The 27668-nt window shown below is 29.9% G+C and overlaps 1 protein-coding gene across 2 annotated transcripts in view; it reads right to left on the bottom strand.

Moving 5' to 3' along the window:
- Positions 1-27668, bottom strand: part of LOC129910790 (protein artichoke) — a 435745-nt gene that overhangs the window by 267380 nt on the left and 140697 nt on the right. For both annotated transcript variants that reach the window (XM_055988333.1, XM_055988334.1), the window contains exon 3: positions 18893-18914. The gene's annotated coding sequence lies outside the window, so the exon portion shown is untranslated. The remainder of the gene's footprint in view (positions 1-18892; positions 18915-27668) is intronic.

Here is a 27668-nt window from a genome sequence, read left to right as displayed (position 1 = left end):
GGCAAGTATTGGTTTCGTGTAGAAAAAAAAAATCGAGGTTTTAATCAAAACCAACATTACCATGATAGAGAAGATCAAAAAAGTGGTTTTCGACATGCCGTCCGTCGGTCTGTGCGTCCGTGCGTCTGTACGTCCATCTGTACATCGAGCTAGGGCCTAAACGGATGGATGGATTTGCTTGAAACTTGGTACAGATGATTTTTACGTAATTCCCTAGCCCCTTTTTTTTTATTTTTTTAATATCTCCTTTTTAACGTATATCTCCCATATAACGTTTTTGAGGTATTGCAAATTTCTCGAAAACGGCTCAAACGATTTTGATTAAATTTGACACAGTTAATGCTGTACGTATATTTAATATAACTGCGTTTTTAGTTTTTCTCAAAAAAATACGGATAGTTCTTTTTTAATCGCTAATGTCGGCTCTCCCCGTGTGTCGTTAATGATTTATTGCAATTTTCTTGAAAACGGCTCTAACAATTTGCATTAAATTTGTTGTTCGTTATAGTGTTAGTGATTCTATCAAAACTGCGTTTTTAGTTTCTCACAAAAATTTCGGAGAACGGAAATATGGCGTTGCCGTTTTCTGCCGGATTAATACATTTTTTAGTTAATATCGTATATTTCATCAAAGACTAGCCAATTTTATTCAAAATTTGCAGACCGATATTTCTTGTAATTTTAAAGGGTAAAATGTTCAAAATTTAACGAAAGTATTTAATTTCCAATAGTTATTTGAGATATAGATACTTTGAACTACAAGAGCAAGTACGTCGTGCATTTTATTTTTCTAAAATTTCTAAATTTGTGGCCAACTTCGCTTTAACTCTCTGTTTGGGTCCTCTGTCCCGCTCTCGCAACTTTGTTGCTCCGCTTTGGATTTTATTATATTTGGTGTATACGTAAAGGTGTAAGTGATTCTGAAAAAAAACTGCTAATTTAGTTTTTATCAAAAATAAGAAAAATTCGGATAGCGGAAATATGGCGTTGCCGCTCTTACGAAAATTGACATATTTTTTTGTTAATCTGGTATATTTATTGATTATAATATAAATTTATTAACTAGGCTAACTATGAACTTGAGATCATTTAGCGATTATTTAATTTTAATAAGCTTTGTCTATTTAAGTGCACTCAACTTCTACTTTTCCCTTTCTTCTCGAGTTCATGCGCAAAAATTTCTTTTTTTACAAAAGTCAAAAGAATGAAACTAATTCATTTGTCAGCGATGTATTTTTTTTTTTTTCATTGATAGTAAAATATTAACTGTGGTCTACATGGTGTATGTGTGATATTTTTTCCCCAAAATTCTACTTTTAGACAATTTTGAAAAAATAATAAATCCATCCTTGGATAAAAGTGGTTGCACGCTTTAAACCAACAAAGACACATTTCGCTTGTCACCGCGCATTTCTACTTGTCTCCGCCATGATCAATACTTGCGGTTTACACAGTGTTTGGTAGGGTTTTCAAATTAAAAACGGAAAAAAAAAACGAATTCAGATCTACCAAGAAAATCAACCATCCAGTGTTGCCATCGTTTATCGAAATAAATATTTATCCTTTTAAAATTATTATGTAAAAAAATGCAACAATAAGGGCATTTAAATGTTTTTTTTCTCTACTAGCTAACTTATTGATACCCGCCTTTTAGAGCAGAAATACATTCAATATGAGAAATTAAAAACAACAAAAATTCAAGTTTTAACCTAAAATTTATTAGTTTCTCTTGTGAATCTCCAAAAAGTCTGCATTGGCAACTCTATTGTTACCACAATCATGTCCCAAAGTCGTCGGTAGTCGTCGTCGTCACCAGGGTGCGCGAGTATTGGATGTGACTAGAATTAGAACAGCCAAAGTAGTTTGTCAATTTTTTTATCCGTTCTTACTACAAATTACTGTCCTCTCTCTACTCTCCTCTGCTTCATTCGTTTAGAATGGTAAAGCACACCATCAACTTTAGCTAGCTAGTATTCATGCTGCGTTGAACCCCATTTTGCAAATGAAATGACCATAACGATGTCGGATGCTAAAAGAGGGACAATTTATTGTTATTATCACTTTTTTGTGTGCTGGCACACACACACACTTCTTCTTCTTCTTTGTCGTCTTCTCTTATGGCTGTCGTTGACTTGAAGTCGTCAACTTTGTCATTGTCGTTGATGTTTTGATGGTTTCTTGATTTGATTGGTAGCCATATTGGATTAGTGTTTTATTTTTTTTTTTTTTGTGATTTTTTTGTGGATAAACTACACCGGAAGTTATGAAGAAAAACCATGACTTGATCAAAGAATTGATTTAAGTGGAAAAGATTTGTTAGTTTTATTTATTTGTATGGAAATGGAGCAATTCAATGAATATGCCTGCCGGCAAGCGGCGCCTTTAGCAATGTGTCGCGACATTTTTACACGGATAAGTTAGAAATTTGGCAGCACTTTAAAGTGAATCAAATGTGGATGGTCCAATTTGATCTGGCAGCTGCATGCGACAAATTTTCTTTTTGATTTTAATTGGAGAAAATAAATTGGTTCACTGTGGTGTATGAGTGATATTTTTTTCCGTAATTTAGTATTGAGGAACAAATTTGATTAAATGGTTAATTTAACGAATGGAAATGGTGAGAATTATTACAAAAAGGCTTGTAAGACTATAAATAAGCACATTTTGGGTAAGAAAACACAGAGATTTTAAAAAAGTGACGATGATCAGGAACAAGGTATTTTTCATTGTTTTCCACTTAAAGGCTTTATTTCCAAAACTGACTCGTCATCAAAACTCGAAAACAATGAAAGTGTTGTATTATCTTCAAAGTCATTTGCAAAAAAACCAAGAACTCACACTTGACTGCTTTGCCATTCATTTTCAATACCTATTAATCATGGAAGAAGTGTCCTTCTTCTTCATTTACTCATCAAATGAATTCTTCCACCTCGTGGAGATAGAAACAAAAAATAGAGAAAAAAAGAAAACCAACAAGAAGAAAGTCATCAACATCAATCTTGTTATTATGATATTGCAATATTTCTTCAACAAGAAAAAAAAAAATATAGAAAGAAAGTATAATCCTTCAAAGAATCCTCTCTGAAGTCCAGTGAATATTCGAGAAGAAGAAAAAAAAAAAATATTCACACGAATATTTTTCACATCTAGCTAAACAAACTCAATTCACATTCAGCTTCAATCAATTGAAGCATAAAAGTAATTATCTTTCACATGATAGAGAGGTTCCCTGACCTCTCATTCGCGAAGCTTCGTCCTTGCTTATCATCATCATCATCCTCGTGGGGGTGAAAATATATGGGAGTGGATATGGAAGGACATTGAGCCCTTGACGAGATCATTCATCAAGAAAGAGTCATTTATTGAAGTAACCCATATATCCACAGGATATCAAGAACCTGGAATCCTTAAATCCTGTTCTGATGACTATGTCAGTATAAATGTGTGTATATTTTTATACGAATCCAATTTTACTATTGGGATAAATAATGCAGGAACCCGGAATTGTTTTCATTTCCTTTTTTTTGTTTTTGTTTTTTCGTTTGCTTTCGGACAAATTGCAAATGAAATGAAAACAAAAAAAAAAAAAAAAAAAACATATTGAATGAATAGATAAATACATGAAAGACAACCGGAAAGAACATTCCCAAATCCCCCAACATTCTATTCACCTTGAAGGTTTTAGGACAGGTTGACAATTATTTTATACACAACAAACTTCTCTAAAGATACCAAAGATGGAAAGAATATTGGAATACGAGAAAAGAAAACAAAGATTCGCAGGACTTTTGCTATTTTCATTTAATTTTAAGAAAAAGGACACTCAAAACAAGATAAAAAAAAAAAAACAAAAGAAAAAACATTGGATTTAAGAATGTTTATTGGATATTTTAAGTGAACCATCGGGAACAGGCATTGGACCGACCAATCTGACCGGACTGGACCCACCTTTGAAAGAACAAAACTTTTCTCATTAATTATAGTCCTCTGTCTGACAGAAACTGGACCATCAATGTTAAATAAACAAAACAAAAAATAAAAACAAAAACAAAAAAAAAAACACAATGAAAGGAAACAACAGGGAATGCCTGTAGGGAAAACACAAAGAAAGAAGTGGAAGGCAATTCTGTGTTTGCTGTGAAAAAGTTTATATCAATGTAGTTGAAAACTTAACTATACTTATTATAGGTGCATTATTTGTTGAAGTAGTTTTTAAGTGTTTCGTTTGTAGAAAAGTAAGCAATAGAAAAACATGAAAAAGAATTGTATTTTTAATAATTCATTCAACATTTTACATAAATTGGCCGAAATTTGTTGTACATACTTATATTTGAAGTTAAGTTGCAAAAGTCAATGAAATTTGGATAAAGAAATAGCAAAATCAATAAATTTAATAACTTTAAAATATGGATTTATTTGAGATTTCTGGAATTTTGACAGGACAGCAGAAGGGTTTCAAAGACGATTAAAATTAATTGAATGTGAATATTTTTTTGGAATATTTTGAATACTGAAAATTGATACAACAGCAAGAACTTTTTTTATTTTTTTTTTTATTTATTTATTTCGTTATTGCTTAATAACAGTAAGATACAATATCTTATAATTTAGTTATAAGCTAATTTTACTATTAGAGCAAGCATAATTTAATATTAAAATACTTCAAAAAGGATAATTTAATATATAATTCTTCAAAAACTATTAAATCTAAACATTTCCTGCTAAATAATATTTTCTTAAATCCTTTCGCATTCTGTTTGTGTCTTGTATTTCTTTAATACATCGAGGTAAAGAGTTCCAAAGGCGTACCGAGTTTACGAAAAATTGGCGCTCCGATGTTAAAAATGAATATCGAGGATGAATTAAATGATGAGATCGATTTGAGGCTGCAAATCTTATTTTTTCAAAACAGTAATGAGGTTTGTGTGTTAACAATATATTGGAGAGCAAGATCAAAGAGCGAAACTTTAAGTAATTTTCAAAAGACATATCCAACAATCGCGATTCGAGACCGGCCAACCTATCATATTTACGAAGTCCATAAACATAACGTACTGCACTATTGAACGCGACATTCAGCTTACGTTTACTTACATAGTTGCAATTACAATAAATTTCGCACCCCTAGACTAAAATTGGTATTATCAAAGTCTTCACAAGAAAAAGACGTGTTTTAACAGGTGTAAACGACTGAGTTACCCATAAAGTACGCAGAGCCCCATATACTTTACCCACGAGTAAATTAATATGGTTATCCCAAGTTAAGTAACGATTAAATGTAACGCCGAGATTTTTTGCAGTTTCTACGTAAGTAATGGGCACAGTGTCCAGAACAATCGAAGGAAAATAGTTAACATCAAGATTTTTTCTTGATATTACCAGACTCTTAGATTTTGTTGGGTTTAAAACAAGGCAATTCAACTTGGACCAATTTACAATTTTCTCAATATCTTCATTAACACAAATAACTGCGTGTTCAATTAACCCAAGGGGACAGCTTATATACATTTGGACGTCATCAGCATACATATGGATGGAGCAGTTTTTAATGATGGATGGAAGTTCATTCACATACATAGAAAAAAGTAGAGGACCAAGTATTGATCCCTGAGGGACACCGGAAACGTTAGGCAAGAAATCAGATAATCTATCTCTAATTTGGACAGCTTGTTTTCTGTCACACAGATAGGAATAGATGAGTCTAGTGGCACTTAATGAAAAATTGAAATTTTGCAAAAGCTTCCAACACAAATTAACGTGATTGACTGAGTCAAAAGCCTTTGAAAAATCTAGGAGCACCAAAAACGTGACTTCATCCTTATCCAACTTTTGCCTTATATCTTCTTTGACGCTTAGGAGTGCCGTGATACAGCTGTGCTTTTCGCGAAAACCCGATTGTTTTGGAGTAAGCAACGTATTGTCTGTAAGAAAAGAACTAATTTGTTTTTGCAGAATTCTTTCGAAGGCCTTTGACAGAAATGGTAATACTGCGATAGGCCTAAATTCACCACCTTTGGCATTTTTGGGAAGAGGGATGATTTTAGCTAACTTCCAGAGACTCGGATACACACCAGACATAAGAATGTTGTTGAAAATGCACGTTAGAAAAGGTAGGACAATTGGCAAGATTATTTTTAAAAACTTAGGGTGAATTTCATCCAACCCAACTGCATTTGACTTGATAGAGAGTATACTCTCGACGACATCAAGACTATCTACTGAATGAAAACCGAAGCCAAATTCATTTGATTCTACAACATTAGCAAATGGATTTATGCTTAAAGGTAAGTGTTGTGAAGGTAAAGAGACGAAAGTTTTGTTGAGAACATTACCATCCGCATCTTCAACTGTGCAGCCTTTTGACTTTCCAATGCCAATTTTTTTAAGGTTGGTCCACAACTGACGTCCGTTTAAGGAAGTACTAAGCTTGTCAGTGTACATTAATTTTTTGGCCGATCGTATTTCCATTATAACTCTATTTCTAAGGGAGCAATATATACGCCTTAACTCATTTAGTCTGTACCGTTTCCAATCTTTATAGGCATCATCCCGTTTCTGCATTAAAATTCGTATATTGTTGGTGAACCATGGTTTTTCGCAGGGTTTAAAGAGCTTGGTAATTAAAGGTATATGAGTATCAAATTAAGTTTTAATGTTGTCGTTTAAGAAGTTTAACTGTTCATTTGATGAAGACATATAAAATATACGATCCCAATTTTTCGCTCTAGTATCCTCTTCCAAACGCTGAATATTTATATTACTAAAATCACGATATGTGACTTTTTTAAAAGAGTAATCAAAATTGAATTTCAAAGTTAAAAAAATTAGGTCATGTCGAGAAAAAACAGGTGCAGAAAGCTGGTCATACAAAGCTACGTCACTTTTGTTGGAGACAAAGAACAAGTCTAATAGTGTTGAATCAGTAAGCGAAAAATGTGTTGGAACATTAGCATTAACTGGTCTCAAGTTCAAAGTTTGCATGTTATGAGAAAGGATATTTGGTTTCAAAAGGTTACAATTAAAATCACCGCAGAGAACAATATTAGGGGAAGCCAGCAAGACATCTTCCAAAAATGTGAAGAAGGGTGAGAGATCTATATTCCTATTTGGCCGATATATTGCACCTAAAAGCAGACTATCCTCATTGCCAACTATTTCCACAAACAAATACTCAACACTACTGAGAGAATCTGATGAGCATTTAAGTCTTTTTTCTATTTTGTAGAAATTAATTCCTCAAAAAGCATACGTTCCTACTATTTGATTTGAAGAATAGCAAAAAGATTTTAAAAAATAAGCTGAAATTGATGCCTTTAAGTTGAGATTTAGCAAAGTAAAAAAAAAATATGCAAATCAGAGGAAACTTACTGAATTAAAAAAATATTGGTAAACAGTGTCCTACAAAATTCGACTCCAAAAATTTAATATTTCAATATTTATTTAATATTTTTACATAGATAATGGTTTTGTTTGGGTTGGGGTTGAAATTCTGTATGTGCCAAAATTCGGATTAAAAAATTCGTACTCCAAAATTCTGTATTTTTTAAATTCTGTAAATTCAAAATTCTGTATTCTAAAATTCTCTTAATACAAAATTCTGGGTTTCAAAATTCTGTATTCAAAAATTCTGTAAATGATAAAAGAAAAATTGTTTTTATGATGAAAAAAAGTGCGCAATTTTTTCACTATAAAAACAATTTTTTACCGACTTAAAAAAAGGAGTCTGTATTTTTTTTTATGTTGGTTCCTGCAGTGTGGTCCTATTTCAATTTCGTTCACTTCTGGCTATAGGAACTATGAGAAAAACCATAAAACCAGTTTTGATCCATGAAAGTCGTTTATTTTGTTTTATAAAAATGATTATCTTACATCATTTACAGAATATTGGAGTACAGATTTTTGGCATTTTCTTTGCTTTGAAGTAAAATATCTCCCCAATTGAATTTGATTGATACCTTGAATACCAAAATATGAGTAATATTTAGCCAAGAATCTTCACATAAATATTTCATAATTTTGTTTTTGTTATTTTTTTCTTTTTTGTAAAGGGTTTATCTGCTGAAACGAAACTTAAACATTTATGTAGAATCCTAATAAATAATAAATCCTTAAGTTTCGTTTTAGCAAACAGCTTTTATACACTGTTATTCTTAATTTGTATAAATTGAATACAAATTGTTCAAGAGGCAAAATAAAAATGTATAATTTTGAAATATACAGAGTTCCAAAAAGTAGGATAGTGAATTTGCAGAAATTTGAAAATAGAATTTTGGATTTACAGAATTTTTAAATAAAGAATAATAGAAAAGCAGAATAATGGAATACAGAATTATGTTCATACAGAATTTTGTATTCAATTACAGAATTTTGATCATACAGAATAAGAACCCGTTCCCGGTTTCGTTTATATTTTTCTGAAACACAAGTGAAATGCTTTTTATACCGTTTTTTTTTTTTTTTTTTTTTTTTGTACCTTATTCAAATTATAACAGTTCTTAACTAAGTGCTTTTTTAAGGGAATGGAAAAACACCGTTTTTATTTTTTGTACAAAGAATTATGTCGGCCAGTGTATTTTGTATTTAAATTATTTTGGGTTTTAATTTCGTGACAATGTATACACCTTAAAAATTTCATACAATTCCCAGATATAGTTTCTGAGAAACCAGGATTTCTGAAAATGGGACGTGGAGGATTAAGGATTTTGCAAAAACTATTCTTAAAATATTTTCTTCACCAAAGAGAAAAAACTTCGAAAATTTTACACAAAACGTAAAACATTTTACTGATCAATTCAGACTTTTAGTAAAAAGGGGCGTGTCGCGGTGGGCATATTTAAAAAGAAAAATAATTTTTTAAAAGTTTTTATAAAAAAAAATTCATCTAAGTCTTGAACAAAGTGTTTGAAAAATCAGCATTTTTAGAAAAAAATGCACGTTTCGTCGGGCGGCTTTAGAACATTTAAACTAAATAAAAGTGGGCGTGGCAGTAGGTGGATTGAATTCAAATTTTTTTCTAATTGATAAGAAAGTTTAAATGTGCTCATACAAATCAGTAACACCGGAGGACGAGAAACAAGCATTAAGAAAAGTGGGCGTTACTGAGTGATCCGCCATTTTGCAAGGAGTTCGAGGTCTAAAATTTCTATTTTGTTAAATTTCACCATGCCCCAGATTCCTAGATTTACTGCACTAATTCCCACCTTTCTAAGTTAACAGTTCTGTGGAAGAAAATTTGTTTTAATGAATAAAGATAGGAAAATAAACCATTTACTTTACTGTAAATTGCAGGAAATCTAAAAACAACAAGCTTTTGCTTAGACATTTTAAAAGAATTCGAAAAAAATTCAATCCATTTCCTCTAAATAAATCTCATATGTGTTTTATAGGTACAAAAGACACAATAAACACTTCAAACATTTCCTACATTTCTATAACATTTTGAAGATACCTACTCTTGTTGATGAAAAATGTTTAGTATCTAATTTAATTTCAAATAATCATTTCAAAATAACTCTCTCTCTCTTTTTTTGAAAAATTGAAGGATATGTGAATGTATACATATTATTTTGGATAAAGTAGATGAAATCCCTGATTCAAAATGTATATAAAAGCACAATAAAACCTTGATTTACTTTCTTCTAATCAACAAAATCGAACGTCTTTCACTCAATAAAAACCAAAAAAATAAAAATAAAAAAAAAAAAAAATAAGAAAAACACATCTCACACAAAATCGAAAAAAGTGAAAAAGAAATGAAAATGTTTCCTAACCACGTAAGGATCCTTTCATGGAATAAATTTTGTGAGTGTTTTTTTTTCTGTTCATCCAATATCGACACACTATGGCTGCTTTTGCTGTTGCTACTGCTGCTGTTGGTAGAACTGCTTCTTAACATTCTTTCAATGAAATTCAATTTACTTCAATCGTCTGTCTATGTCATTTCGTCTCTATTCATGCCTTGCAAGCTCATTCCAAGTCCATGAAATAGCTATCCTCTGAAGAATGATAACAAAAGTCCTCTGTGTATATCTTTTTCGTATTCACCTTGTTATCAAAAGCAAGTTGCAAAATAAACTGGAATTGAATATACGGTTTTGCCCACAAAAAAATATATACCCTATTACCTATACACAACAACTTCATCTGTAGATCTAGCGCGCCTATACATAAAAACAACCCGCAATGTGTTCTTTTTCAATTAGGTGACAACAAACTTTTCATATAGGTACAAGAGATGGTATACAAACTTGGAGCTATCATTGAAGAATGGAAAGTAATAGGTCTTGTTTGGGTTTATCTGACGGATTGATACTGATTGAAACAGGGAAGTTGTTTTTTTTTTTTTTTTTTTCAAGAAAATACTAATTTTTGGGTGTTGAAAGCAGAATTGGAAGGAAATTATAGCATTATACTAGAAAGCTTAGATTGTAATAAAGAAAAATATTTGATTTTTTTTTAAATGTGCAAAGAAACGATTTTATCGACACTTTTTTGGTGGCAGAGGTCGTTTTTCTGTATTTAAAAAGCCTGTAAACCCGATTTTTTTTTTTTTTTTCAAAATTCTGCAAATCCATTATTCGGCTTGTCGAAATTATGTAATTCCAAACCCAAACATTAATACTCAAACTTATGGAAATGTTTATTAGTTGCCTCTTAAAAAATTTTAATTCAATTAACAAATTTGGTAACACAGTACCTATATCTACAAAAAAAAAACCCTTTCAATAAAAATATAAAAATCTGTACCCCGTTCTGGTAATTGATAAAAGTTACCCAAATTATATTGATTTATCTTTTATCACTTACAGAATTTTTTACCTACAGTATCTTAGAATATAAAATTTTGAATTTACAGAATTTTAAAATACAAAAAATTTAATCCGAATTTTGGCACAGACAGAATTTTTACCCCAACCCGCTTTTTTTCTGTTTCAGAACCTACTGTACTGTTTATTCTGTTGACGTTTTTGAAGATTTTGCCGTTTTGCAATTAAAAATAAATTATTAGATACACTAAAATTAGCTAACTACAGCTTATTTGAAAGGTTGTAAGCTTAACGTGAATGCTAATAAAGGATTTTTTAAAATTCAATCATTAAATAGGGTAAATTGGGGTAAAAAGAAATGGTAAAAAAATTATTTCCTAAACGATAGGCTGTAGTGAGTTGAATTTTTTTGAATGAATAGATAAATTTAACAAAAGTTTAGATAAACCTACAATACAACAATTCTATTAAATTTCAAAACTAAGTTATCAACGGTTTTCTGATTTTCGAAAACGAAAAATGAAAAAGGCCTTCCATAATCCATTCTTCGACAATGTTTTTTTTTTTCAACAATTTTTTTCGTAAATTTTAAAGATCCCACTGGAAACACTTTAACAAAATTAAGCGTCTCATACGGATTTTTTTTAAGTCCTAGATTTCGAAATATGATTTTTTGAAAAACACATAGGGTAAGCGGGGGTACATTTGACACCGGGGCACATTTGACTTTGCGTTTTTCGGTATGATCGTGCCCTTAATTAATAATAGTTTGGATGAAGAAAGAAGCTAAGTTTGATTTAAAAAATTTTTGCAAAAATTTCGTAGTCTTTCATTAACTTTTCGCGGAGTACCACGTGTTTTCGTGTTTTCTGTATTTCTGATCTAATTTTTGAATACCGGTATGTAAGCGATTTCTGAACCTAATAAAGAAGTTTTTTTAATAGTGAATCAATATTTTGATAGCACTATGCTTAAAGTTCAGTAAATTAAAACCAGTTTTGTAAAAAAATAGTATTAGTTATTGAAAAAAAAAGAAAAACAGTTATGAGGCTCCTGCAGGGCACCTTTGACTTTTGCAATGTGGGCACAGTTTTACGTTGATTTCGGGGATTTATATATTTAATAAATTATTTAAAAATAAATCAACAGCGATTAATTTTGATTAAGATTTAAATGGTTAGATTTTTTGAAACATTTTATGGTTTTTTGTTTTTTCTTCTTCTTTTTAGAAAATAAATTTTCTGATTTATTTTTTTCATTATATTGTTTAGTAGATTGTTTAAAACCAAAAATTAATTTTTTTTCTAACTAAACAATAAACGAGCAAGATCCGCTGATAGTTTTAAAAATATAATGCACACAATGTGGGGTTTAATCCACCATCGTCAATTGTACCCCTTATAAAGTCAAATGTGCCCCGGTCCCGGGGCACTTTTGACAGAATGAATTTTTTTAAATGTTGTAATGTTGTAAAACAAAAAAATTTACTGTTAGTATAATCTTGAATAGTCAATTAATCAAATACAAAAGAAAACATTGGAAAACATTAACAGTTTTCGAAAATACAGACCTTTAAAAATTAAGTGTCAAATGTACCCCCTTCTCCCCTAAGTACCTACTTTTTGAACGTTTTTTTGGGCGGTTTTATTATTTTTAAGATATTTTTAAAACATCTTAAAAATTTGAAACTAACATAAATTACAAAAAATTGGATTTTTGAAGTGAGATTTAACTGAATAACCGCAAAAACTATTTTTTTGCAATAAGTTTTTTTGACAATTTTCATCAGTTTTTACTTGCGATATAGGTACTATAGGGCAAGTTTAGGATTCGTAAAAAAAATCGAACTCGAGATAACAATTTTACATGACATTACGATGATGGAGAATGCCAAAAAAGTGGGTCCGGCAATTCTGTCTGTCTGTCTGTCTGTCTGTCTGTCTGTCTGTCTGTGTGTCTGTCTCTATCTGGAGCTGCAGCCTAAACAAGTGAAGTGATTTTCTTCAAACTTGGTAGTTAGCAGTTTTTGGTGATTCCCTAGAGGGGAAATTGAATTTTTTTTTTTATGACCAAAACTAACGGTACCCTCCATATAACGGAAATAGAAAAGTTAATTTTTTTCAAAAACGGCTCTAACGATTTTGATTAAAATTTTTGTGTGTATTACACATAAGAGCCAACTTTTTAAATAAAAAAAATATTTTTTGTACCGATATTAACGGTACCTGTCATAGAACGGGTTTTTTCATTTCTGAATATCTCGTACAACATTAACCCGATTTAAATGAAAATTTTTATACAAACGTGTGTAAGTAAAGATAATATTAAAAATTTAGAAAATTTTTAAAAAACGCATTTTTGGATTTTTAAAAAATATTTCAAATTTTTTTTTTGAAAAATCAATTTTTTGAAAACGGATCAATGAAAAATGTTGAAATTTAGTTTTTATGTGTAAATTAATTATTTCTTCAAAATGGCATACCAACTTTTTTTTTGAAAAATGTTAAAAAATTTTTATACATAAAAAATTATTTTTTTAAAAAACGGCTCCTACAATTTTCGAAAATTTTTTTCTAAAAATACCTTTTTATACAAGAAATAAAATGGCATATTTGTTTTTTGTTTTAAGATAATTTAAAACGGAGTTTAATTAATTATAAAAACAGATTTAATTTTTTTATACTAATTATAAAATTTCTTCAAAATATCAAATTTTAAATTTCTTGAATAAAAAGCTTTAACATTATAGTTACTTTAAGCATAAGAGCAAGTACGTGCGACCCCAGTCGTGCAATTTATTTATTAATATCTTTATTATTATTTTGATAGATTGATGAATGAAATTTATAAAGGAGATATATAATAGGTACCTATTACTATTTCTTATTTCGAATTCAGAGATAACGATAAGAAGATGAACTTTTTTTTGGCACTTGATATCTTTAAAAGGATACTATTGGGAATGGTCACTTAAGTCACCAAAAATCGATCATCAGGGAGCACCATAATCTAAGCTTTAATTTCGACGTGATGGTTGTAATTTTTGTTGGCGTGCGTCGTACAGATATGATTGAGACATGTTATTAAAGCTGAAATGATAATCTTTCCGATGAAATAAAATTTGTTGTAAAATGTCATACAAAAAAATGGATAAAAAGTTGATTTAAGAAAAAAAAGTTTGATTTTTTTGTTTTTTTTTTTAATGAAAATTAATTGCCTTCAAAAAAATCTCTTTTTTGTAGATGTCAAACAGACATTATTGAGGTGAGTATTATTGTCAGTAAAAGAAAAAAACCCTCTCATCTGAAACACTTTTTCTATCCCCAAATATTTGTTTTACTTAAACGGGGTGTAAGCACCTTATGAAGCATTAATATATTTCATTATGGTAGTTTAGTGATGTTTTAGCTTAGAAGTATATTTGCCTGATAATAACTACATCGCTCACTATGAAAAATTCATTAATTTTTTTTTTTCAGTCAATTGTTAGTTAGATAGTTTCTTCAAGGCCCCCCAAAAAAACATTTCCATCCCTGTGAAAAAAAAAAAAATCAACAAACTCAAGGTAAAAACTTTATATTACTTGCAAACATTGGATATTCATCTCATCAAATTGATGATGAAAATTAATGCATTTGCTATTGGGAAACTTCGCAACAGTATAAAATGGTTTGAAAACGATGCGATGGGAACATCATTCTGTAGCTTAAATACCAATTGCCATTGATGTTGGGGGCTAGAAGCTGCTGGGTACACGTAAAAACTAGTATGTCTTGGGTTTATTTGAGCGGAAATAACGTTCTGAATTGAATAAACATTTCCCACAGCATCACATCACATCATGAAACATAAGGCAAAGGACAACGTTGTCCTTCTTTAATAGTCTTGCCTGTGGGGGTGTACGTACGATACGACGATGTCGATGGTGGACCAAAAATACAGAAGAGTGAAAATAATGTAACGAAATAGATTCGAAGTAAAATACATTAACTCCGCCATTTTCAGATCACTGTGTTGTACAAGTAGATGTTTGAAAAGAGATAGATAGAAAGAGAGGGATAGAGAAGGAGATAGAATGAGAAAAGGCAAAAATGTCCGGAAGGCACACATAGAGCGTGAGTATTACTCTGCAGATATTGGAAATTAAATTACGACAACGAGCTGGCAAGAACGAGTCCAGTCTATACCATCATCAAGGATGTTAGACCTGTTACAGACTTTGGGTGTTTTGTTGCCCCATTTATCTGTGGGCAATCAAAAGACGAAAAAAAAATCGAAAAACAAGGAGCGCGAAAGAAATTGTTAAAGGTCGATGTAAAAAGTTTATACGTTTCCTTTACCCCAGCCATCCAGAACAGCCCCTCAAGGCTCCCTCTTTTATTTCTCAGTTTCAATGTCCCATCCTTATTTTCCCAATTTCTGCCCATGTCCTTTCCAAAACCTCTTAGCTCGAACAAAAACAAAAAAAAAAAATTTCTATTCTCGCAAAATTGACTTTGGCCATTGACAGATGGTTATTGCTAGTTCGGACACGAGGTGAAAAATGTTTTTTCAACTTAGATGGACAATCGAAGAACTCTCAATAGAGACAGATACATACTCTGACAAATAATTTTTAGGTGCAGAACGGTTTAGGGATTAGATAGTAAATTTTTTTTTCGGGCAAATGGTATGTTTTAGTAGATTTCATTATTCGTCTTCGGTTTTTGCTATTTTATGGCAGCCATTAAATCGATTGAAAGCTGAGGTTACAATAATCATTCGGATTATGAGGGGGATTTTATAAATTAAAATGGATTAGGTCAATAAGTGCCTAAAGGTATGTGTAATGTGGACATTTGAGTACTTAACTTATAGTTGAAATAAAAGGTTTTATTTTCGAATGTTCAATAAATTTTGTATTTATTATTTCGAATGACAAAATGTTCTTGACATCCATCAATTATGAAAGTTAATGAAGCATGAATGAAATCCTATTTTAGGAATTAAAGATTTTTCGATTGATTAATGTGTAAGTAGTAGATGAATGAATTTTATGTGCACCTTACTTTGCTTCGAATTCATTACTTAAGCTTATAAGTTATATTTGTACTTAAAATGAAATAGCATACAAATTTTTATTATAACTTGCTCTATAGGGCAAGTATTGGTTTTGTCTCGAAAAAAAAATTGAGGTTTTATTCAAAACCAATATTACGAAGATGGAGAACTCCGAAAAAGTGGGTCTCGCAATTCAGACCGTCCGTCTGTGCGTCTGTGCGTCCAAATGTACACATTTTCACAACCTAAACGGGTGGACGTATTTTCTTCAAATTTAGTAGGTTCCTACATATGATTTTTATGGAATTCTGAAATTTTTTTTTTTTTTATATCTTGCTTAGAAAGTGCACCTCCCATAAAAAATTTTTCAATTTAAACCGAATATCTCGAAAACGGCTCTAACGGTTTAAATTAAACTTTGCAGACGTAATATTCAAACTGCATTTTTATTTTTTTTTTTTCAAAAAAAGTAAAAAAAAAAAAAAAATCTGACGGTATTGTCGGGATTTGACGGGATTTTAATTAGCGAGATTACAATTAATCGGGATTTGGTCGATGAAGATGAAGATAAACACTTCAAAATATAAAATCATCTTCATCTTCATATTCATCTACATCTTCATCTTCATCTTCATCTTCATCTTCATCTTCATCTTCATCTTCATCTTCATCTTCATCTTCATCTTCATCTTCATCTTCATCTTCATCTTCATCTTCATCTTCATCTTCATCTTCATCTTCATCTTCATCTTCATCTTCATCTTCATCTTCATCTTTATCTTTATCTTCATCTTCATCTTCATCTTCATCTTCAACTTCATCTTCATCTTCAATTTAATTATTTATTTATTAATTTTATTTAGGCACAACAGTTGGGTTAATCAGTTAGGAGGTGTTGTACCCTTACAAAAAGCGAAGGGTAGACAAGTCTGGCTGATGAGCCCAACCTTTTGTACCCAACAATCACCCCCTATGAGTTGACTTTTTCGTGGTGGGGGTGCTTAAAGTGGGATGCTCCAGCAGGATCTCATAACAAACATAACTCAACAAATTACCTCAATGTTAGAAATCTTGAAAAAATACAGATAAAGCTAACAAAGATATAGAAAATAGAACGGGGATATACGTTCAAGTGTCGGCAAGTGTCGCGACTGCCGGCAAGGGCTTGGCCTGGAAAGAGGCTAAGTCGTTATATTCAAAGCAATTGCAATAAAACTGCATTTTGTAACAACACATTATTGTTGTTAGCATGCAGTACCGCCTTTGCCTATTATTTTTATATATAATTTTTATATATGTAAGTTTGAAATCAATGTCGCCTTTGAATATAATTTTAATTTTTATAATTATTTATTTTTATTTTCTGAAATTCAAAGCCTCCTAATTAATTAATATTTTTTTGATTGTTTTCGGGCTATAAAAGGAGAGCCGAAACTAGAATTAAATCACTTTCGACTTGACCAGGAAAGAGTCAAGATATTACAGAGGTAACACTTACCGCTTCTTATCCTTGGCTTCTTTTCTGAAAGTATTATTACAGTGTTTCCTTACGCCTTCTGTAATAACTGCGGAACACCAACCGCATAATAGCAAAGGGTAGGAACACCATAATAATACTCTTGCAATAGAAGTACATAGTACCAAACTTTGTAAATCATTTAATCTTCGTTTGTTCAATAAAACTACTATTTTAAAATATCCTTTTGCGTCTGAGTTTTGCTTGGAAGATACCACAACACGACAACCGACAAGCTGTTACAATTTTTATTTTTTTCTAAAAAGTCAAATGAAAAAATTTTTTTTTTTTATTTAACAAAATTTTGCCCTAAATGTCGGCTCTTCCCCAATATCAAATTTTGAAAATGTAAAAAAAAAACCAAACAAAATTAGATAAATCACTGAAATTATTTCACATTTTTAATAATATTAACGCTAAGAGAAGACCATTCAGAACTTACCTACACCAATTTGGAATGATTTTTTACTAAAATACTTTCAACTTCAAGTTTTTCAAATCGATAACTGACTATGGCATAGCGAACACACAACTGATTCCTGTGTTTTTGTCAGAAAACTTTTGAAATTATTTTCACATTTGCATTTTTGAACTTCAGAATTAATTAGTAATTCATTTGAATTAATAAGTTTAATAAAAATAATGTTTTTTTTTATGTATCCAACCTGAAGGAGATATTCTTTAGAATAATCGATAATATGATTTTGGTGGAAGCCTCAAAATTGATTCTCCCGTGGGCAAAATTTTTTTCCGCTTCGCGTTTGGCTTCTGCAATTTAAATAGATTCTCATGTGAGCAAATTTTTTTCCGCTTCGCGTTTACCGAGTTATAACATAAACATCTTTTGTGTTCGGTATTATCATACAAGTGGCCAAAACGGGCTTTTTTCATTAAATATATTCAAATGCTTATTCTAATGTTTTAAAAAGCTTTCGAAATTATTTTATAAATGTTGAAAATTGAAGTAAAACCAACATTTGGTCTTATTTCACTTGGACTAATTTCATGGCACACCAATTGAACATTTAATGAAGAAACTTTCGAAAATCGACGAGTGTCCCAGTTTTGAATACTTTTTAAAGTAATTTTCTGAGATTCACTCGAATTTAAAAGATATTTGCTTACTTTTTTTTATAAATTTTTTAGAGAGGAATTGCGAAGAAATTTAGAAGATGACGAGTTCAGCCGCATTATGAATTTTGGCTTTCCTAATTGGTTAAAAATTTTTAATCGATGGGCCAAAAGTCCACAGGAGTTTTGTGTGAACTTTTGACCCACTTGGGTGGGTTGTAAGTCCATAATTGATTTGTAGAGCTATGACCCACACTAGTGAGCCAATAGTCCATTATGGACTTTTGGCCTGAGGACTTTTGACCCTGCACCGTAAAAATTAGAACTCAAACTTAAAAAACGAATATTTTTTCAGTTTAATGTTCATACAAAACACCAAAACTATGTTTACCTATGTCATAACTCGGCAACATGCGAATCTATTTAATTTGGAAAAAAAAAATTTTTTTTTAACTACCTATAAATTTTAATTGAAAAAATAAGTCATCGATTGGCTTACCAGTAACTATCCTTTAAGAGATCTGAAATTGATAAGAAAATTAAAAATTAATTTCATTTTGAGTTTAAGTTTAGTTTAAATTTTTTTTATTAATGTAATTTCCCTAAACTTAACCTTATTAATGCCTATTATATATGTATTCAGAATTCACAAATTTAAAATCGATATTGTTATTTTAATAACTGTATAATTAAAAATGGCTTAGAATTTTTTGTTGAAGTAATCATTTTATCAAATAAAATATTCCTCCTTAAAGAGCCTTCCAGAATTTTCATAAGCCAATCTAGTCTAATGACCTCCTTTCTAACTCTCCATGCATTATTCTCCCCAACAAAATTCATTCACTCCCTCCAATTAAATAAAATTGTGTATTAAATGTCAAAAATATATTCTATCAAGAATTAGAATATCAGAGAACCTATTAGCTACGAAAAAAGGCAACTTGAATCACTTGGCCATAGCCAATTATATCAATAAAATATGTTCAACAATCACATCACAAAAATCATATGTTTGTGTATTTGTGTATGTATTTATTCAACAATTCAATTACTCCTCCCTATATTTCCGGTTTCAGCTTCAATTTGTTAATTTAATGTCAACAAACAGAAAGAACATACTAAATAAACATAAGAAATTTCTTCTCCTCTTAAAACTCCAAACCACACGAACAAGAAACCACACACATAAACTTTTAGTCAATTTTCCTTTATAAAATGTAATAAATGTGTCCTTTCAGAAAAAAAAAATCAGAAAAAAAAAACAAATTAAAAGAAATTCAAAACTTACTCGGGCTTCCATCAAAATGTTAAAGAATTTTCTTCATCTCTTTTTTTTTTTGACAAAGAGAAACGAATTCAATTATAATTTTAACATAAACATTTTATTTTATTGCCTTTTCAGGACAGTAAATTCTTCAACAATATGGTTCTTGCACTTAATTCCGCAAGTACTCAGAAATCTTATGAAAAAAGAATGAAGTAGAAAAAGCAACACAAAAAAAAAAAAATTAACAAACCAAAGCTCTACCCTTCAAGACATCTCTCTTATTTCTATTATTATCCTTATCGTCCTTAAATCTCTCCTTAAAAAGAAAATTGGCTGCCGCTTGAGTTGTAAGAGCTCGCTACTTTTTCAAAACGACCACTACCCACCACTATACTTCTCTATCTACTGTCAGTTTTCCTAACCATAAACAGTTTTTTTTTTTTTTCTTTATTTTCTGTTTTTTTTTTTTTTATATTTTTTTTGCACGCTTCAAGGTCCATCGTTCTGTATTATCCTTAAGGCCGCATCATAACCCACACCAACATCATGACACGAGAGCCACTTGTTGACAGTGGGACTTTTTAATATGAGAAATGAAAAAAAAAAAAAAATAAAAAAAAACGTTGCTTTCCAAGAACAAAATTCAGTCTTCTGGTCTTGATCGATAAGTGAGCATATTAATGGCATACTTTTAGGCAACATGTGAATCTTATTTACTTCCAAGACCGTAATATGTACTTATATTTGAGTAAAAGTAATATAAAATACACTTCTTCAAATTACAATCTTTAAAAAAAAATCGTGTTAGCCCAGTCGTTAGTAAGCCATAACTCACGAACGACTGGGCTGATTTTTATGATCTTTGGTTTTCTGGATTCGTCTCCTTTTTGAATAGCAGTCACTTTTAAACAACGAAAATGCAGAGCGACTTTTTGAAAATATTTCGAGGAAAGATTGTGTGATTTTTTTGTAATTAATTGGAAATTCAATTTCAATCCGTTTTCAGAGCTAAGAGTAGGTAACGTTGTTGCAAGAAAATAACGCAAAGCTTTATGGAGTTTCAACTTGGAAAAAAGCGTTCATCAAGGAGGCTGTTACGAAGTTTTGAATAAAATTAATGACAATTTTTGCCTCATTATAAGTTTTCGACTTAAAATAAACTGATTTTTTTCGAATTAAGAAACTTTATGAAGATAATCAAGTTTTTAACTTTTAAGTTCTATTTTAAATAAACTTTAATTTTGGAGATGATTTCTAATGCCAGGGGTATTTTTATCGACATCCTGAATTTTCAATCATTGAATGTTAATAGTTGCGCCCCTTGAACGTTGCAAAAGGAACAAAATCGAGGCTTAAAATAAGATGTTGCCATCCTTCAATCCCACCCTCTTAAAATGAATGAATGTACACATCATATCCATCCTTAGACATACAGCAACCATCAAACAAAGCCTAAGACACCTTCAGTTCGACGTTTAAAAAAAAAGACCATAAGAGTAAGACCATAACAGAGTAACACGTTTTCTTGATTTCTAACTTTCTCGTAGACAACTATCAACTAAAATTTTTTTTACGATATATCAAGTTTGTATCTAAAAACTAAGAAAAGTTTTTAAAAATTAGTGATGGGAACTATCGAATGATTTGAACTATCGATAGTAAGTAAACTGATTGATCTAAACTATCGAATAGTTCATTTATTCATGTATTCATTCGAATAAAAACTATCGAATAAACTATCGCACAAAATAAACTATCAGATAAAAACTATCGAATAAAAAAACTAAATGAAAAAATTATCGTACTTATAACAAAAGTATTCGAATGAAAAAGTTATTCGAATGAAAATAGTAACTAAATGAATGAATGATTTAAAACTATCGAATGAATGAATATTTTACAACTTTCGATAGTTTGATAGTTTTTATTCGATAGTTCACATCATTTTTCAAAATATCAATATTGCAGTAAAAAAAAAAACATTCTTCAATTTCTGTATGTATTTGTGGATTAATTTTTTTTTTTTTAAAGAAAGTTTGAAAATTTGTATAAACAAAAAATTTTAAAAAACCAGGGGTGGAATCGTGTAAGCTGATTTTTGATAGTTGACTGTCAAATTCAAGAAAATTCGTCTGTGTAAAATGATAGTCAAAAGTGACTATCATATTTTTTTGACTTTTTCAGCCTACACCTATTTAGGTGTCAATTTGATACAATTTAACATTTGTAGCATATTTTTTTCTTGGTTTTCGTGGTGCTTTTACTTTGTTTGGGAAAATGAATATTTTGTGCATGTGCAATTATTTTAAGCCTACAAATTAAATAAAGTAAATGAATATGAAATAGAAAATAGAAGAGTCAAACTTGAGGAGCAAATTAAATTATATTTTACCTCCCCGACTCAAAGTAATGTGCAATCATAGCTTTGTACACAAAAAAAATAATTTCAAAATAATATTTCGTGTTTTTAATAGACTTGTACAAAATTTTCGAATAACATAAGATACTTTTTTGAGTATATTCAACATTTTGGATCTGCCATCTGAATTGAAAGTTTATACAATATTTTGTGGGATTCTATTCAAGCGATCCTTTTCGAGTTTTGTTTGCTAGGTAGATATTAAAGTTATAAATTATTATTTTAGGATATTGATTATGTCGAAAAAAACAGGGTAATAAGGAACTAAGACGTTCACGGGTTTTTATTGCAGGAATCGTTCAATGGGTTATAAAAGAAGATAAAACCGCGGAGTGCTATTAAATGAGAGGGTGGAAACTGAAGATAGGGGTGCAAAAGCCCCCTTTTTGGATTTTTCAATATACCTCGTAAACCAAGCAAAATTTTGATATAATGCACATAAAACTTTTTGTAGAGAATTAAATTTACAATTGGAATAATGTTTTTTAAAAATTGAAAAAAAAAAAAAATTTCCATACCAAAATAGTCGAAACAATCATAAAAAAAATATCAAAAAAATCGATTTTTTGAATTTTTTTGCTTTTTTAGTTGTACATTTTTTTTTGGGTTGAGATAGACATAAACATTGCTCCAAAGAAAAAAAGAAGATTAAATTTCCTTCAAAATGCTGTACTCACTAAATTTTTTCATTGAAAATTGAACGAAGTATGGCTATTTTAATCTATCTTTTTTTCGCATTTTTAGTTTTACTCAAGTAAAATAGAAACATTTGAGGGGAAAGTACGATAACTTAAGCACCAAGAACTGATAATGAGATTTTGTAGAGGGGTTAAATACAATTATTGTTTACTATGGAGGGGGGTCAATGTCAAAGATGGAAAATAGTTGACTATCAAATTTGATAGTAAAAAATATGATAGTCAAATATCATTTTAGCCGATTCCACCCCTGGTCTTACAATTTAAAAAAAAGAATTACACAAAATCTGTGTTATACAAGAAATATAATGGGACATTGTTTTGGAGGTCAAAACAATTAAAATATTGTGTTTTCGTTATTATAAAAACAACGTTTAATACTTTTTTACTATTGCGTATTAATTTGAAAATATTTAACTGTAAAAAAGGGTTTGAAAAATGTTAAAAAGCGCAGCTTATTTTACCCTTTTTAAATTTTTGGCAGAATTTTGTAAAACAGAATAACGAAAAACAGAAATTTGAAAAGCAGAGTTTTGAAAAACTGAATTTTAAAAAGTAGAATTTTGAAAGCAGAATTTTGAAAAGCAGAATTTCGAAAGCAGATTTTTGACAAAAGAATTTTGACCCCGGCAGAATTTTGACCATATCACTTAAAAAATCCAACAAAATTTTTTCAAAGGTTTTGTTGAAAAAAGTTTAGTTTGTCTTAAATAAAATTCACTATTAAAAAAAAAAATAATTCCAAATACTATAACATTCTTGTGTATTACTCCCTGAAATCATCTGAAATTGTTATAATACTGATGTAACCCTATTTTAACAATAAAATGCATCCTTCCTGACAGTAAAAAATTTCATATGATATCAACGAATTTCGAATGAAAATCACTGCCTCTTGTTGGAATACGTAGTACATAGATGAATGTCACTTTCTTTATTAGAAGTAGAACAAATCCAATGAATTCACATTTGAGAGTATTCTCAAGAAATGCACTCTTATAATTTTAAGAAAAAGAGTAACTTTACAAAGAAAGTAGGAAACTATTAGTGACTATAAAAAAATATTACCATTTTCGCTGATTTTCTGAAGAATAATTTATCAATCATTTCTTAGTTTTCTGAAGAAACTAAAACTAGGATTGACAGTTCACTCTACTGATAAAAACTGAAGCAACTCCAGGAAATTCCAAGAAAAAATCTTGCTCTCTTTCCGTTTATTTCATCAATATACAAGTAAATGACTATTAATATTGCATGCGATGTTTTTTTTTTGATTAAATTCATTTGACTGACAGTGTGCCAAGTTTCCTACATGCATTTTCCCTAAATTTTTTTATTATCACATTAAATTCTATAGAAGCTGTCTAATAACCTAAATGAATTACCAATTCCATAAGAAAAATCGAATTTTTCAATTTCGATCATTTTGTTTGGCACATTTTTCCCACTGTACGAAACGCGCAGTACCCCAGTAGTGAATGTCCATTTATCATGTTGACATTTTAATTTATTAAAAACAATGGAACAACTGAAAGAAGCAAATAAGCAGAAAAGAAAATATTAATGACTGAAGGATAAATTATTATTTTCGCTTGCATCATAGAAAAAAAATAAACTTAAAGTATCCTTTTTTTCCGCTAAGTTTTTTTTTCTCCTTTATTTTGCTTGATTTTTATAAACTGTTTTGTTTTATTTTTGTTTTTGTAAAAATTTGTAAAAAAAAAAAAGGATGAAAGGATTTCGCGGTTGGTATCTCATTTTTTTTTTTTTCCAATTACAATAAAATCACCCTGACAGAGGAGAGCGGTTAGTTTTCACCCCCTAGATCCTAGATGAAAGATAAAGCGGTATATGAATAGGTTGGGTTGGTAAAGATACAAAAGAAAAGTTTCTTAAATAAGATTCTAGCTTCCATCTATATAAACATATAAAAAATGTGTATATTCTTATATAGGTATTATAGAAGCAAAATCCTGATACTATATAGGTACCTCTCTATTCTCTGGTGTAGATCCTTTGTTAGGGATGGTTATAAATTTTATCCAGATTGACAATTCGATTTTGTGAACACAGCTCAATGGCGCTTCTGCTGATGGTGGTGCTTTTGGGACACACAAAAGGGGCCAATAATGTGTTGTCGAGTGGAAACTAACTGAGCTAACTTTGAATATATGGATATACTTTTTCGATAGGATACCCCTTTTTTTTTTATTTTTTTTAGAAAATAACAAAGACTATATGACGATGATGATGACGGGAGTAACATATGGGGATGTGTTACAAAAGGTTGGGCGGTACATTTTCAAAATAAGTTCTATAATAAAAAAAAAAAAAAAAAAATGTAAAAAAAAGGACGATGCTTCAAACCATAAGATCAATATCAATGTGAATGAATACGAAATGAAATGAACAAAGAAAAAAAAGTAAACAACAAAATCCTAAATGGAAATTAGAGAGTTTTACAGAAAATATTTGGATGCTCATGTGTGTGTTGGGTGTTTGTCTGATTGTTTGCACACTGATTTATGGTACTCAAAGTTCAAAAGAGTTGAGAGTCTTCAAGAAATTGTGTTTGACTGTGACATAACATCGTTTGAGAGATCTGTTTTTTGTTTTGCTGAATGGTTTTCTTGTTTTTTATTACATTTTTTTTTTTTTCAGAAAACTTTATAGATTTGAGGCAAAAATCAATTAGATTTTATCAAAAAGTTTCTTTTTTTTTCATATATATATATATTAAGAAATCTCAATGTGGTTATCTTATAAAAAACAACATTTGGCAGCTGAATTAAAAAGTTACAAAATTACTTAGATGTCAACATAAGATTAAGTTAAGACAACTTTTCAAAGGCATGTGTTTAAAAGGCTTTCACTTGGCATGTGTATCAGCAATAAAAATAGTAAAAATATTCTAAATACGTTAGTTCCATCAAGATAGGATAAACTGTATCAAAAATTGAGCAAAAGATTTAAGAAACTTTGTATGGGGCTTATGCGAGTTTCAAACAAGATTAAAACAACTTATTAAAGAGTAAAAAATTGTTAAAAGAAATTTACTAAGCCACGTAAAAAACACGAATGTTCTAGAAATCAATACCATAGTTTACTGAACGTTAATTTTGGTACTATATCGCACTCCTTTAGCTCATACCAGCGCAAATAGGATCATCATAAACATGTTTTTTGGATTATATAAGCTATTGATAGTAGTTGAAAACGTTAAAAAAATCCACAAACAAAAGAAAACGTTTCGGAATTAAATTTCAATATTAAACTTATCGGGCTAAATTCAGAGCTAATTAATTTTGTGGTTCTAATTACTGGCAGAATTTATCACAAGTCCGAGAAAAAACAAAAAAAAAAAAAAAAAATAACTAATATAATAGGTATCAACGCAGAATATCTTTTTCAAAAATTCATTAAAAAAATCTATTTTCAATTTTTCAAACTGCCCTTTTACAATACCTAAGATTTTTCAATGTACCCGCTTGAATCCTAATCCTAAACTATATAGTAAAAATGCCTAGCTAGTAGTGGGTTTTGTTCTTAATTTTGACTTAACCCTGTGCATCTCCAAAAAGCAGTCTAGCATCGAAAAAATTATTTTTTCTTTATTTTATATTCATATGTCAAATATAACTATAATGCCTAACTTTAGTCTACAATTTTTTGTTCGACATATTTTTATGGCATCGCATTTATTATTTTACTACCTATATAAAAGATCATATTACAATAAACAAAACAAATTTTGTATCAATTTTCAAAATTTTTAAAAAAACGGCCACTGTGGCGTATGCGTAACTTTTTTTGTATATAATTTTTGATGGTTATTTTTACTGATTATTACCTTAGAGAAGTTAACTTCTTGATTTATTGTACAACAAAGAATTTTTCGAAATTTGTTTTTAGAATTTATTGGATAGGTAGGTACTTAGGTTTATTTGTACAAATAATTTCCAAAATAAAATTTTGATAAAATTTACAGCCCAACCATTGACCCATTTTGAGATATTTTTTTTTTTTCTAAAAATCCAGGATTGTTCTGTGAAAACTTTTCTTAAATTTTATAGGTAACTATTAAAGTTAGTTAAACATGTTTGTTGAAATCAGATAAACGTTTACAGCATTCCAGAAAATGAGTCTGTTTAAACAGTTAAAAAGGTTTAAAATGTATTTTTTTTTAGCAATAAAAACTTTCGGATGACTATTAAATGCACCTTCTAAACATTTTGATCTTTACAGGAATCACCCAAAACTCTATTTTATATTTACAAAACATTGCTCTTATTGTAGTTAAAATAATAATCACATAATTGAGTAGCTACGTAAGTTGTGGGAAAGTGGCCTAAAATGGCACCCCAAGGTAAAATGGCCCCTTCGCTAGAAATCGTAGAATCGAACATAATTAGAAAGTTTTATGAATGCGATTCTTTAGTTAATCTGACAAAACCGACATAAATATGAAATTTTAGCAACTTCAAGCTATTATTTGAAATTTGACAGGTCAAACTGTCTCTAACCACCTCTAAAAGTGCACTCGTTAAAAAGTTGTGAATTTTTTTTGCAAAAAAAAGTATAAAAACGTTGTATTTTGGAAAAATAAGTTAATATAATATGTATATTTGGCCGGTTTTTTATTTGCTTTTTTTTCGAAAATTAATGAAGACATCCGCTCAATCGTCTCCAAATAAATAAAAAAAAAAATCCTCTAATTTTTTCAGATTTTTATCTATACCCCTTACTCGCCCTGTAACTAGGTGAAATTCTAGAACTTGGACTTTGCGTCTGATTTTTTTCCTTGTAAATTTATATAGTTTTCTGATATTTTTTTACAATTAAATTAAAACACTAATAAAATTTTTAAGTATTCAAAATTATTTAAACATTG

The sequence above is a fragment of the Episyrphus balteatus genome, chromosome 2, assembly GCF_945859705.1.
Source record: "Episyrphus balteatus chromosome 2, idEpiBalt1.1, whole genome shotgun sequence".
NCBI lineage: Eukaryota > Metazoa > Arthropoda > Insecta > Diptera > Syrphidae > Episyrphus > Episyrphus balteatus.
The sequence above is the reverse complement of the archived record's forward strand: the minus strand, read 5'-3'. Positions and strand labels throughout refer to the sequence as shown.